The 14,976-nt window shown below is 46.7% G+C and overlaps 1 protein-coding gene across 9 annotated transcripts in view; it reads right to left on the bottom strand.

Annotated features, from left to right (window-relative positions):
- The window catches only part of PPP2R3A (protein phosphatase 2 regulatory subunit B''alpha), a 1,177,159-nt gene extending 1,162,498 nt beyond the window's left edge, over positions 1-14,661 (bottom strand). For 8 of the 9 annotated variants that reach the window (XR_004540589.1, XR_004540590.1, XR_004540592.1 and 5 more), the window contains exon 1: positions 14,326-14,661. The gene's annotated coding sequence lies outside the window, so the exon portion shown is untranslated. The remainder of the gene's footprint in view (positions 1-14,325) is intronic. The other variant, XM_033957842.1, reaches the window with a different exon arrangement.
- Positions 14,662-14,976: the final 315 nt, after the last annotated feature.

The raw sequence follows: 14,976 nt of genomic DNA, 5'->3' as shown, positions 1-14,976 counted from the left end.
AAGCGCCAAGCCTTTGATAACATTAAAACTGCCCTGCAAGAAGGTGTGCATCCAACTTGCCCTTGAATCCCAGAATGGTGGTCTCCGTCACAACCTCCTCCGGGAGAGCATTCCAAGCGTCCACCACTCGCTGTGTGAAACAGAACTTCCTGACATCTGTCCTGGGCCTGTTGCCCCTCAGTTTCAGTTCATGACCTCTTGTCCGTGTCACATTTGACAATGTGAATAACAATGTTTCTTGCTCTATTTTGTCGAATCCTTTTAGTATTTTAAAAGTCTCTATCATATCCCCTCGCAGTCTTCTCTTCTCGAGGGTGAACAATCCCAGTTTTCCGAGGCGTTCTTTGTAGCTCAGATTCTCCATACCCTTTACTAGCTTCGTGGCTCGCCTCTGCACCCTCTTCAGCAGGGTTATATCCTTCCTTAGGTAGGGAGACCAGTGTTGGATACAGTACTCCAAGTGTGGTCTGATCATTGCTCTGTAAAGCAGCTTTATAACATCCGCCGATCTATTTGTTATTCCCTTCTTTATCATACCCAACATCCTGTTTGCTTTCTTTGCCGCCGCTGCGCATTGAGCCGACAGCTTCAGGGTCCTGCTATCAGTATCCCCAGGTCCCTTTCTTGTTCGCTCTTGCCCAATGTTGCACCTAACATTTTATATTCATATTCCTTGTTTTTCCTGCCCAGGTGCATCACTTTGCATTTTTCTATATTAAACTTTATCTGCCACTTTTCCGCCCATTTTTCTAGCTGGTTCAAATCTTTCTGGAGTTCTTCGCTGTCCTTTTGTGACCCAACTGCCCGACATAGTTTTGTGTCATCTGCAAACTTGATTATATTACTTGTTGTTTCCTCTTCCAGGTCATTTATGAAGATATTGAATAAGATGGGCCCAAGAACCAAGCCCTGGGGCACACCGCTTGTCACCTTCTCCCAGTCCGAGAACTTCCCATTTATGCTCACCCTCTGCAATCTGTTCTCCAGCCATTTGCCTATCCATCTTAGTATGTCCCCTTCTATTCCATGGCTTTGTAGTTTCCTCAGAAGCCTTGTGTGTGGAACCTTGTTGAACGCTTTCTGGAAGTCCAAGTATATTATATCCACCGGATCTCCTCTATCGATTTGTTTGTTCACCTTCTCAAAAAATTAAAATAAATTCGTCAAACATGACTTCCCTTTCCTGAAGCCGTGTTGACTGGCTCTCATCAGGTCGTGATTTTCCAGGTGTTGCACTATGCTATCCTTGATTAGTGCTTCAACCATCTTCCCAAGAACCGAAGTAAGACTCACAGGTCTATAGTTGCCCGGTTCTCCTCTCGATCCTTTTTTGAAGATTGGGATGACATTCGCTATCTTCCAGTCGTCCGGTATTTGCCCGGTTCTAATTTACATGTTAGCTAGGGTTTGTAATAGTTCTCCAATTTCAACCCTAAGCTCCTTTAACACTATCGGGTGAATTCCATCTGGTCCAGGGGATTTTCACTTTTTAGTTTGTCAATCTGATAGTATATCTTGTCCAAATCCACATTCACTGTGGTGAGGCTTTCCTCTATTTCTCCCTTGAATACTCTCCCTGTTTCAGGCATTGTTGCAGTGTCCTCATTGGTAAAGTCAGAGGCAAAGAATGAATTTAGCCTATCTGCAATCTGTTTGTCCTCCTTGATGCACCCTTTTCTACCTTGGTCGTCAAGAGGGCCTACTGCCTTTCTTGCTGGTTTTTTCCCTTTTATATATCTAAAAAAGGGCTTGAAGTTTCTGGCATCTTGCGCTATCTTTTCCTCATAGACCTTTTTGGCGTCTCTTACCGCCTTGTGACACTTTTTCTGGTCAACCTTGTGACAGTTCCAGGCCTCCGTTGTTTTTCACGTTTCCATTTTTTAAACGAGTTCCTCTTTTCCCTCACTGCATCCTTCACCTCTAGATAGCCAAGCTGGTTCTCCTTTGTTCTTGTTTCTCCTTCCTTTGGATATCTGCGGAATGTAGAGATTCTGTGCTTCGGTGATGGTATTTTTTAGTAGGGACCATGCTTGATCGACCGTTTGGATTTCGGCCGTCCTTTTCATGAGCCGTTTTTTAACCATGGCTCTCATGCTGTCATAATTCCCTTTTCTGAAGTTAAAGGTTGTAGTTTGGGTCTTGGTTGGATTCCCCTTCCCGATGCCAATTTAAAAATTGATAATGCTGTGATCGCTCGTCCCCAGCGGGGCCGTGACTTCTACATCTGTTGTCCTTCCAGTTATGCCATTTAGGACCAAGTCCAAGGTTGCGGTCCCTCTTGTCGGTTCTCCCACCATTTGTTTTAGGAAGCAGTCCCCTATCGTTTCCAGGAACTTTGTTTCCCTGCCACAGTTTGAGGATCCCAGATTCCAGTTTATCCCCGGAAAGTTGAAGTCCCCCATGATCGTTACGTTTCCTGTTCTACATCCATGGTTGATTTCCTCTATCATTTCTGTGTCTGTTTCCTCCATCTGTCCTGTGGGTCGATAATAGAGGCCAATTTTTGTGTCTGCTTCGTTTTGTCTAGGAATCTTTATCCAGAGGGACTCCAGTTTATTTTTTCCTTCCGTCTCTCCTTCTCTGATAGACTCTATTCCTTCTTGGACATACAGGGCAATACCTCCCTCTTTTTGCCCTGTTCTATCTCTTCTGTGTAGTTTGTATCCCTGCAGTACTGTGTCCCATTCATTTTCTTCGTTCCACCATGTTTCTGTTACTCCAATGATATCCAGTTCCTCTCTTCTTGCTAGTGCTTCCAGTTCCCCCATTTTATTTCTCAAGCTTCTGGCATTCGTGTACATACATTTGAGCTCCCTTTCTTACACTTTCCTGGACTTTTTAGTCTTCACCTCCCTTTTTGTATCTATTTGCGCTCTTTCTTTGCCTCTTGCAGTTTCAACAAGCTCTTCCCTTTTATCTGAGCAGTAACTTGTAGTTCCTTCTCTGGGGTCTCCTGGTGTCCGGGCCATCAACTGGTTGTCGACTGTCGGCTCTTCCCTGATCCTTAGTTTAAAGCCTTCTCAATGGTTTTCTTCATGTTCTCAGCCAAAACTCTCGCTCCTTACTTGGTGAGGTGTAGGCCGTCCTTTCTATAGTATCTGCTTCTTCCCCAGAATGCCGTCCAGTTTCGCACGAAGTCGAAACCCTCCTCCTCGCACTATCGTCTCATCCAGGCATTGATTGCTCGCAGCTCATCCTGTCTCTTTCCATCCGCTCTCAGTACCGGGAAGATCTCGGAGAAGGCCACTTTCACGTCCCTGACCTTCAGTTTTCTTCCGAGTGAGCGGAGTTGGTCCTTCATTTCCTCCCTGTCCGCTCACATCATTGGTTCCCACGTGGATAAGCACAGCAGTGTCCTCCCCTCCTGCACTGTCTATGATCCTAGTGATCCTGCTGGCCATATCCTTCACTCTTGCACCAGGCAGGCAGGTAACCAGTCTATCCTCTCTTCCTCCTGCGGTGTGGCTGTCCACATTGCGTATGATTGAATCCAACGATGATCCCTATCTTCTTTATTTGGGGGTTCCTTGGGGGTCGTAAATCCGTGTCCATGACGTAGGACCTGTCTTCCTTCTTCTGTGGTGCATCCCCAGATGGTCTCTCATCTCTGCTGAGTGTGCGATTATCCTCGACCTCCGCTTCAGCCTCTCCGTCAATTGTATTGGTGTCTCCTTCCATATCACCTGGGCCTTCCTCCTGGATTGTTCGGGTACTGATCTCAAGCCCTGGGACTTCCACAAGTTGCTGGTGGGCTTCTTCGATGAATCTCTCCAATTCCTCAATCACTTCGCTGGTACTGGACTCCACCAGCAACTTCTCCTGCTTGTGGTTTTCTTCTTTCATGGTGAGGAGTTCTTCTAGTTCTATCACAGTTCCCTCCAGCAACCGGACTTGCTGTTTCAGGCTATCCAGCTCCTTGCATCGACTGCAAATGTATGCCCTAGTCCCCGAGGGGAGGTAGTCATACATATTGCAGCCGGTGCAGAAGACTGGAAAGCTCATCTTTTGGCTTCCATGGGCGATCATATCCTGTTCCCCCTCTGAGTTGTCTGTGCTTTTATGGGAACCTTCCGTCGCAGTCGGCTGTGTGTGTCCTAACTTCCTGTTAGCTGTCCTCCTTGTTAGTTGCGAGTGTGCTGGTGTTGCTGAGTTGTTTTAGGCGTGTGTTGTGTGGCTAGGTAAAAAACAGGATTGTAACTTACAATTTGGGGCTCTCTGTTAGTCGGCCTTGCTTCCTGGCTCCTTCTTAAGGCTTCGTCGCAAAGGTGCTCTCGCTAAGGCGAGCGCCTTTGCCGCACACCGAATGGCTGTGCACCGTTGGCTCCCCTCCTTTTAAGGGGGAGGCCGGTCGCGCTGGTGGTGACGTGTTGGGGGTGGGCGAAGCTCCCTCTCGCCTACTCCACGCTGCCTGCTTTCTCCTCCACTTCCCTTCGCTCTTTTCTCTCCGCTTTCTGCTTTCTCCTGCGCTTCCCCTCTCTTCCTCCTATGTTCTCCTCCGGTGCTTTCTGCCTCCTGCACCAGACGGAGCTACTGCTGCGGTCTCCTCCTTTTAAGGGAGAGTCCGACTGCGCTGGTGGTGACACATTGGGGGATTCAACTGCCTTCTTTTTGTGACCATTCACATTGCTAAATGTTTGAAACAAGGCAGTTGAATCTTGAAAGAAATGGATCTGTTTGGGCGCCTCATACTTATCTCATTTTCATTGGTTGTGTGTAGACATGGGCATAGCCTTGTTTTTAGGTTTCCCCGGCCTTTGTTTCTCCTGTGTATTCATGACTGTGTCTGCTCGCCCTTTGTCATGACTTCCTTGGTCCTGGTCCTGGAAGTTACGCACAGAGAGCACCGATGCTGACACAGACAACAAGCAAGTGCTATATGGAAGGCAATACTAATCAACCTAGGTAAGTTTGTAATTGCACAAGAATTACTGCCAACTTCGATGCCTACTCAACCAAGCATGTGAATCTGTACATCGAGGTATATAGCGTTCATTAACTTCCCTTGCTTTATTTAATGTCCTTTTTGGTTTGCTACCCTTACCCACTAGTTTTCAATTTCTCTTCCCTTCAGCATTATTGTAGTATAATAATAATAATAATAATAACTTTATTTTTATATACCGCCAGTAATCTTGCGACTTCTAGGCGGTTTACAATAAAGGGTAACTGTAAATACAATAAAGAGAGGCTGTACATTCGACGAATTAAAGAGTATAGCAGTGTACATCTGAGAATACCGGCATTAATAATAGTAACAACAGTTTGTATGCTGCAAGACCAAGAAGTGCCGTGCTGCTTACAAAGAATTAGAAATGTTCCATGAATTGAATGGAGTATTCATAGTTAGTGATTAGGAGTTAGGTTAACAGTTTATAAGTTCGGGTATGTGATGGAGTTACGGGAGGGGCTGATGTCCTGGTTCGTTTCCTAGGTATTTCGAGAACAGGTAAGTTTTTAGATGTTTCCTAAATTCTTCATAGTTGTTTGTGTGTGCAATTAGTTTTTCTAAGTCTTTACCCCATAAGGCTGCTTGATACGATAGCATAATGGGTACACCTCATGTCAAAATGATTAACAGCTGTCAAAGATAAGGATCGACCAATCAGCGTTCACTTCAGTGTTAAGCCACGCTCACTCTCCCCCCATACCACGCCCACTCTGCCCAAACCCCACCCACTCTCCACCCACTTTTGCCCAAACCCTGCCCATGCCCCATCCACACCACGCCCCTCCCACCCAGGCCCTGCCCACTCTCTGCCCATGCCCCGCCCCTCCCATAGGAATGAATTATGGTGGCCCCGCCCATGCCCCGCCCCATGCCATGTCACCAGAAATGCCCTTTCTGATGACGTCACCAGAAATGGGGGCGTGTCTGACCCCGGAAATATGCTTTCTGATGACGTCAGCGGAAATGGGAGTGCCTGCCCTACTGGAAGTGCACATTCTGATGATGTAGGCGGAAACAGGGTAAATGAAGTGCCGGAAATGCGCTTTTCTGATGAGACGGAAATGCATTTTCTGATGATAGCGGAAACATTTAGTCAAACCCCCGGAAATGATGTGGCCAGAAAAAAAGTGTCTTTATTTTAACAGCCTTTTAGTTAAGACAGGTTTTAAGAGCTAATTGTTAGAGCAATGAACAAGCCGATCACAAAAGAAAAAAAGACATTTACAGCTGTGTTTGTTTGTTTCTTGTTTTTTTTAAAACAGACCCCAGGTTTTAAGAGCAGTGCAGAAACAGCTTAGAAAAGGAAAAAGACCTGTAAAGCTGCATTTTTTTTTTTTCTTTCCTGGTTTTTTTTAACAGACAATATGAAATCTGAGTTAATGGTTGTGGGGAAGGTAACACCCATATTGTCATGGTGACAGCTGATAAGCTGAATCATCCTTCTTGCTTCCCCGGGCTGATAAAGCCAAGAGGGGGAGGGGGAGGTGTGTTTAAACCTGTCTGAACATGTCCCGGCCCCCTGGTGTGACGTATGCCTTAGTCTTTAACAATCTGAAAAAAAATGTTCCTAAGGACCTCTGTTAAAAAGGCAGAGTTTTAAGACTTTTTTATGTAGAGTGAAGTTAAAAGAGCTGAATGGAACGGTACAGATGAAAGAATCTTTATTGAAGCATATTTATTATGATCCAAACGCGGCAGGCAGCTATGGAGGCATTAACCCTTTACAGTGGTACCTCGGTTTACGAGTGCACCGGTTTGCGAGTGTTTTGCAAGACGAGCAAAACATTTGCAAAATCGGTGCCTCGGAAACCGAGCATGGCTCGATTTACGAGCGCCCCCCCCACGCAATCCGGCACCCTCCCCCCACGATCCGGCACCCCCCGCCACGATCCGGCACCCCCCCCCCCGACGCAATTGGGCACCCCCGCCATGATCTGGCACCCCCCCGCCACGATCCGGCACACACCCCCGACACGATTGGGCAGCCCCCCCGCCGCTTCTTATCCTCATCTGGGCACCCCGAAGATCGGCCTCCTCTACTAGTGCTGCCTGATTCAGAAAAAAATATTTAGATTCGATTCCATTCAGCCTATTGAATCGATTTTTCAATTCGATTTGATTTTCCTACCCAAATGGGTGTTTTTTTTCAAACATCCTGGTGGGTAGGCTCCAATTCTGAGGCCTTTTTCCCTGAGTAGAAAAGAGATGGCACAGTAATGCAGGAATGGTATATGCACTTTTCTGATTGAGTGAATTATAGTATATTGTGTTATATTGAATATTTATGCCTCTCGGGTTGGTAAACTTCAAATTAAGGGTTTATTTTATAGCCTCTTCACCCCCTTTGCCCTCTCCTACCCACACTGGTGCTGTGTTATAAACAAAATAAACAAAAAAGACTTTTCCTCTCTCTGTTAAATCCTAGCTCACGTTCGCGGTCTAACACCACCCCTGGCAGGATACACATTTCAAATCGACATATTGTAATCACAAAATAGAAAATAAAATTATTTTTTCTACCTTTTGTTGTCTGGTCATTATTCAGATCTTGTTGATCCCAGGATCTGGTTGTCTTCTGATAACTCGCTTGCCAGGGTCTCCTTTCTTTGTGCTAACCATCCATCTTCTATCTCTGTCCTCCCCTTCCGTTTCCCTTCCCTTCCCGGAGGTCTGGTATTTTTCCTTTTTTTCATCTTCATCCCCAGATCCACCTTTTCTCAACTATCCTTTCATCCAGCATCTCTCCCTCCCACCACCCCAGGTTTCACCAGCTCTCCCTTTCTCTTCCCAACTACCCTCCTATCCAGTATCTCTACCCCCCTCCCTGCACCACCCATTGTATACAACTTCTCTCCCTTTCTGTTCCTTCCCTCCCTAAATCCCATTGTCCACCATCTCTCCCTATCCTGTTTTCAGATCCATTATTTCTTCTATCCCTCCCCCCATTTCCACTCTCCCTCCCCATCTCCCCTCTCCCCCAAGTTCATCTCTCCCTCCCCCAAGTCCATCCTCCTTCTCCATGATCTCCCCCAAGTCCATCTCCCTCCCACCATCCATCTTCTCTCCATCTCTCCTTCTCCAGTCTACCAACTCCAAGTCCATCTCCCCTCTCCCCCTAGCTCTGACTCCCAACACAGAAGCCCAGTATTTGGCTGGCAGAGGGCAACACTCGTGCATTGTGGCACCTACCAAGAGCTCCGGGCGCATCGAACAGCGGCCAAACACTTTTCCCGTGAGCTGCAGAAGACGTGGCCTTGCAAAAGCCGAGTGAGAAGCATCTCCGCAGCACTTCCAATGCGCTCACATCGCTCCTTAGGAGCCTCCATGCACCACCACATCACCCGGTGCTCGCAGGTATGCGGGGCTCTGGCCCTTCATGTGGCTGATGAAAAGCCGCCGCTGGCAGGACCTGGGAGAGCAGGCGTGCGCCACTGAGCAGCAGCAGCAAGAGCAGTGCATGTAGGTGGCGGATAGGGGGCGTTTGCTGGGCTCCAGCGGAAGCATGAGCGTGCATGCGGGAAGATGAGGCGCGGGCATCTGCTGCCAGCCAACCAATTAAAAATCACATTGTTGTCGCCGTTCTGCACGCAGATGTCCACTTGGCTTTCCCTCTGCCACCGGAGTCCTTGCTTCTGATGTAACTTCCGGTTTCGCAAAACCGGAAGTTACATTAGATGGAAGGATTCCGGTGGCAGAGGGAAAGCCCAAACGGCTCTCTAGCAAGGGGGCCGACGAATCAGTGAGTTCAATTTTTTACAAAAACAAATCGATTCACCCAAAGTGAATCGGTGAATCGATTCGAATCGTGAATTGCGCAGCACTAATCCATACCAGGAAAAATTCAAACCTAATTTTTCTGTTCCCAGCTCACATTTCCTCTTGATGTGAAAACTCACTTGCTAAAGTAAAAAGTAATTATACTGAACTAGTAAATGGTGCCCAAATTTGGGCTCCTCAAAAAAATTCATGTGGAGCACTATTCTATAAACAGCACTCCACGTTGCATTCCATTTATATAATAACACTTAGAGCAGGCTGTCATGAGAAATTTCAGGCAACAAGGATTTACACCAACTGAAACCTGTAGTTAGGCATGGAACCAACAAATTCTATATACTGTGTTCACATCTTTAATGCAGGCCCCTGACTTGTCCATGCCCCTCCCATGATACCCCTTCTGAGTTGCACACTAAAAGATCTGCACAAGGATCTTCATAGATTCACATGCAAAAACTAATTAGAGTCCATTAACTGCAAAATTGCTTGTTCACACCCAATTTATTGCTAGATAACAGCTCTTTATAGAATTAAGATGCAAGTCCACATTTGGGCATGCAATTTTGGGTACAATATATAGGGCTAGATTCACTAACCTTCCAATCTGTGTCTGATCTGTGGGCGATTGGAGGCAGGCTGACCTATTCACCAACCATCTTCATGCAAATGGGGGCGATCGGAGGCACGCCTCCATCCGACGACATGGATCGCTGGGTAGCGATCCCGACGCATGTGCAGACCATCTACTTTGCCTGTAGGTCTGCGCATGTGTTTGCTGTCCGTTTTTTTTGTTTTCCTTTTTTTTTTACTCGCCCCGTATCCCTTTCTGCTTTCCTTCCCCTTCTTGCCTCCTGTGCTGTTCTACTGTTTTACTTTTTTTTTCTTCGCAAGCCCATGGTTTTAACCCGCTTTAAACTGCGGATTAAAACCACCGTCTTGCACTGCGGGGAAGGGCAGGAGAGCAGGAGATTGGGGCAGAGAGCAGAGAAACAGGGCAGAGAGTAGGGCGGCAGAAAGGACTCGAGCAACTGGTCCTCAGCAGTCGCTTATTTTTGATCGGTCAGCCCAGTCAATATTTCTCATTTTTTTTAGTGAATCGCCGCCTGCCTACATTTGCATTCCGTTCCTCCTCATTTGCATGCACAGAGGTTAGTGAATCGGGTCGGAGGAGAATTGGGTCGCAAAGGAGTCGCAAACCAATCGGTACACGATTGGTTTGCTCAGGGCCGCCATCAGAAATTTCTGGGCCCCTTACTGAACAATCCTATTGGGCCCCCCACGCACCCCTTCCCCCCCGATCCCCCCTTCTTCCATGGGCCGAATACACACATACTTTTCTCTGTCACCGCACTCTTTGACCAAAAGATTTGTAACCCTGCAACCACGTCAAGGTAGACTCGTTCAGCAGGGCCCTAACCTAACCTACACTAAACTAATCTATACCTATCTATTCTAAACTAACATATGTCTAGCACGCACAAACCCCTGCTCTACGTGGGAAAAATAACACCAGCTCAATGCTGGCGTTAGCATCTAGCGCGCGTGGCGTACACTAAAGCAACTTAGTAAAATGAGCCCTATTTTTATTAGTTAATTATTATTATTATTTTCCAATGCTCAATATGACTTCCTTTTTTAAGGTTTGACACTTGTGCCAGAATATTTTTACTAAATTTAAGAAGTATTTGCCCTCTTTCAAATGGTATAGAAGTTAAAAAAAGGGACAGGCGTTAATGAAGTCATTAGGTTCAATCTAGCTATTTATTTCTGCATGAATTTAAACAATGAAAAAAAAAGATAAATATAGCTCATCCAGTCATACAAGAAATGGCTCTACAGCAGGGGTGCCCACACTTTTTGGGCTTGCGAGCTACTTTTAAAATGACCAAGTCAAAATGATCTACCAACAATAAAATTTAAAAAAAAAACACAAAGCACACTGTATGCAAAGAAAATGTTAATTATCATTTATATTCTGCGGGTTTTCAAAGAGGTCAAGTCAGACGATTCTATGCAATGTCACCTCAGGAACAACTATACAAAAATAGACAAATATACCCCCTCCCTTTTTACTAAATCGCAATAGCGTTTTTTAGAGCAGGGATATGCACTGAATGCCCTGTGCTGCTCTCGATGCTCATAGGCTCCCTGCGCTAAAAACCGCTATTGCAGATATAAATTCTCTAAACAGACACATTTTGATCACTAAACTGAAAATAAAATCATTTTTCCTACCTTTTTGGCTGGTGATTTCATGAGTCTCTGTTTGCACTTCCTTCTTCTGACTATAAATCCAATATTTTTTTTTTCTTTCTGCCCCTCCCCTTTTCTTTCTGTCTCTCTTTCTTTCTCTCTCCCCCTGCCCCCCCAAGCCATCGCGCCAATTTCTCCACTTCCCCGATTCTTTCCCTACCCCCTAAGCCACCATGCCGATTTCTCCCTGCTTCCACGAACCAGGCCAGGAATGTACAAGCGCCGGACTCACAAGACTTCACCTCTGATGTCAATTCTAACGACGGAGAGGAAGTTCCAGGCCAACCAGGCAGCGATTAGCTGGCCCAGAACTTCCTCTCTGATGTCAGAATTGACGTCAGAAGTGAAGTCTTGTGAGTCCGGCGCTTCTACGTGCCTGGCCTGGCTCAGGGAGGCAGGAAGAAAAAGATTGCCAAGGCAACGCGATTGACTCACATTGCCTTTGCGATCTACTGGTCAATCACGCTCGACCATTTGGGCACCCCTGCTGTTATGGTATCCTGACCTGACCTGAGGAAAGGGGTTTAGTCCCCAAAAAACTGCTTTATTTCCATTTCCTATTTATAAACTTTAATCAATAGATACAATACTACTTGATTCTACGTAAAGCAACAAAACAATTTTTTCTACCTTTTGTCGTTTTTGCTTTAATCATCTTGTCTTCACTCTTCTTTCTAGCCAGCATCTGTCCACTCTGTCTTCCATACAGCATCAGCCCCTTCCATCCACTGTCCGCCCTCTCCCCGTTCCATATGGCATCTTCCCTCTTTTTATGCTCCTTCAATAAACTGTCTATCCTGTGCCCCTTCTCTTCTCCTTTGTACATGATTGATTTCAGCTCTGCCACCTCTCCATTTTTCTCTCTCTGTCACTACCCTGTCTCCTATGCTCTGGCATCTCTCTCTTCTCCTTTCTTTCCTTCGCACCCCACAGTCTGGTATCTTCCCTTCCCTGATTCTCTAGCATCTCACTCCTTTCCTTTTCTTCCATCTCTCCCTCCCCCTCCATGCTCTGACATCTCCTCCTTCCTTTCCCCCTTCCTTTTCCCTTGGTCTGGCATACTTTCCTCCTTCCCTCCATGCCCTGGCATCTCTTCCTCCCTCCCTTCCCTCCAATCCCTGGCATCTCGTTTCATTCCCTCCCTCATCTTCTTTCTCCCTCCAGTTGGGTGCAGCAAGTCTCTCACCCTCTGCTCCCTTTCCTCCTTCTGTCACCCATGATCTGGCGTCATGAACTTCTTCAGGCAGCAGCATTCACAATTCGCTGCTGTTGCCAGCTTCGGGCCTTCTGTCGGGTCCTGCCTTCATGGAAACAGAAGTAGGCAGGACCCGGCAGAGAGGAAGGCCTGAAGCTGGCAACAGCAGTGAATTGTAAATGCTGATGCTAGCCGAAGAAGTTCATGACGCCAGGTCGAACACCCGGGGCAGACTGCTACTCTCTCCCCCCACGACCCTCCTATCTCTCCCTCCCTCCCATCACGAGACTCTAAACAGCACTACTCTACTCTAAGCAGGCTGCTTCAGGGCTTTCTCCTGCCGTGATTCCCTCTGGCACGTCACTGATGAGGGAAGGAGGGAGAGATAGGAGGGTCGGATCGGGTTGGGAGTCACCCGGGATGATGATGAGGCTGCTGCTGCTGCCAGCGAATCCAGCAAGGGTGAGGCCCCAAAGCACAGCACTGGCAGGCCCCCCCCCTGACTATTTCGGGCCCTAGGCCTGTGCCTACTGGGCCTATCCTTTAATCTGACCCTGCTTCCCCCCCCTTATGCCCTGACATCTCTCTCTTCCACTCCATGGTATGGTATCTCCTTTCACTCCCTCCCATGGTCTTTGCATCTCTTTCCTCCTTTTCCTGATCTTCCTTCTCCCTCCTTCCCTCTCTCTCCCCAAATGGGTGCAGCAGTATTTCTCTTCCCCCTCCCACCACTGGGTACAGCAGTATCATCAGCATTTCTCTTTCCCCCCCCCAATTGGGTACAGCAGAAGCAGCATTTCTCTTCCCCCTCCCCCCTAATTGGGTGCAGCAGCATTACTCCTCCCATTCCCCCCCCCCCCCCCCGTTTCACACACCCAGCAGATTCGCTACAGACAAAGGCAAGTTGCAAGTTTCCCTTGGTCGCTGACCTATCTCCCAAAGGGCAGTGACAGAGGGAGGTTTACAACTTGCTGCTCTTGCTTACTTCGGGCCTTTCTCATTGCCGGGTCCTGCCTTCACGGAAACAGAAAGTAGGCAGCGAGAAAGGCCCGAAGTAAGCAAGAGCAAGTAAGCTTCCCTCTGTGGCTGGCCTATCTCCCGCATGCTCCGGGGCTCTAATGATCCATGCCGGCTTTTCTTCTCTACCCCCCCTTCCCTTCCAGTTTCGGAGGGAAGCCGGGTTCGAGTCGCTTGCTGGGGGTTTTTTTTGTTTAAAGTCCGGCGGGTTTTTCGGCGGCTCTTCAGGCTGTGCATTAAGCAGTGGCGGCAGCAGGATTCGGCAGATGACAGCCGGGCAGGCATCTAAATTTGCTGGGCGTTACGCCCAGCTGAAAAGCGCTGGGGAGAACACTGGGGAGTCCGGGCCCCCTGTCAGCTCCGGGCCCCTGAATGCAGGACTGGTAGTACTGCCCTGATGGCGGCCCTGGGTTTGCTTAGTGAATCTAGCCCATAGAATCCAGGGATTGTGTGCTTAGTAAGATTTTCAGTAACCTGTATTACTATTAATTAATCACGTTGCATGAATTTTAATGTAATACCTCACTGAAATGTATGGTATTAAAACAAGCAATACCAAAACAAGCATAGACATACTATTGCTTTGCCTTAGTAACTGAATCCTGCGTATACGTATTATATACTGTTTATATTTAGGGTTAACATAAAGCTCCAGAAAAAAAGTGGACGGATTGAAATATTCAGGTTTTATTTCCATCCAAAGCAACGGAAGTAAGGAGGACGACAGATCGCAATTGAAGTAAAACCCGGATGTCTCAGTCCATCCTCTTTTTTTCTGGAGCCATATGTAACCCTATTATCACATAGAACATGCCTAAGTAGCAGAGAACCAGAATCATCTTGCGAAGTTACTGGTACAACAGATCTGTCTTTCTGAAGTCAACTAAATTTTGCTCTTTAAACACTTATCAAGAGAGACTACAGTACCTAGCAATGTCCAAGCATAACCTCTGCTGTCTCGAATTTTAGGCCTTCAAACTTATTTCCAACAATTTTTTTCCTCACCCATCCGGCCATGAGTCGTATTCCCTACCCAGCCCCATTATTTTATTTATTATTTTTTGCTTCTGCTCTGGAAATCTCTGTTTGCCCCCTTCCTCTCTCCCATTATCTTCCACTTCTGCATGCTCCATACCTGCAGAGCCCGCAAAGTGTGCTTTCTTTCAGCCAGTATGTTTCTCTTCTGTGTATTGAAGTATCATAGAATCCTTGACAGTGCTGGCAGATTTAGAGGGGGGAAACAACCCAGCTCTGCCTTTCAAAACAGCCCCACCTTCTTTAAAAAAAGAGGACGATGAGGAACTCTCGAGTCAATAAAAATCTAGGAGTACATTAAAGCAAAAAAAAAAAAAAAGAGAGAGAGAGAGAGGCATTACAGTTAGCTAAAAGTTCGGCAAGTGGATGGTAATCCGTTCACAGAAATATTTTCTGTCGTACTACATTTTTAAGGAGATCTTAACCTCAGCCCCAACTCCCTTAATTCAGAGCTGAAAGTTAGTTAGGTCCTGTCTTATGTGAACAGCTACTCAAAACTACGTAAAATTACGTAAAGCCTAAAATACAGAATTAAAATCGTGGTACCAAGCTCTGCTTGGTCAGCTGTTAATTTTTCTACACAACTGTCTAAAGATTTAAAAAGATCTATAAAGCGGGTGGATATTTCTGTGGCTGTCAGGACCTGTGGAAGACTTCCTGCTTTTTCCTGAAGCTGTTGTTGCCTCTGCTCTAGGAGATTATAAACCAGTCTAAAAACAAGTACTGTATAAACCTAGCCAAATATAAAAAA

This window comes from Geotrypetes seraphini, chromosome 9 (assembly GCF_902459505.1).
Source record: "Geotrypetes seraphini chromosome 9, aGeoSer1.1, whole genome shotgun sequence".
Taxonomy (NCBI): Eukaryota; Metazoa; Chordata; class Amphibia; order Gymnophiona; family Dermophiidae; genus Geotrypetes; species Geotrypetes seraphini.
Note: the sequence above shows the minus strand (reverse complement) of the source record. Positions and strands in the feature narration are given on the sequence as shown.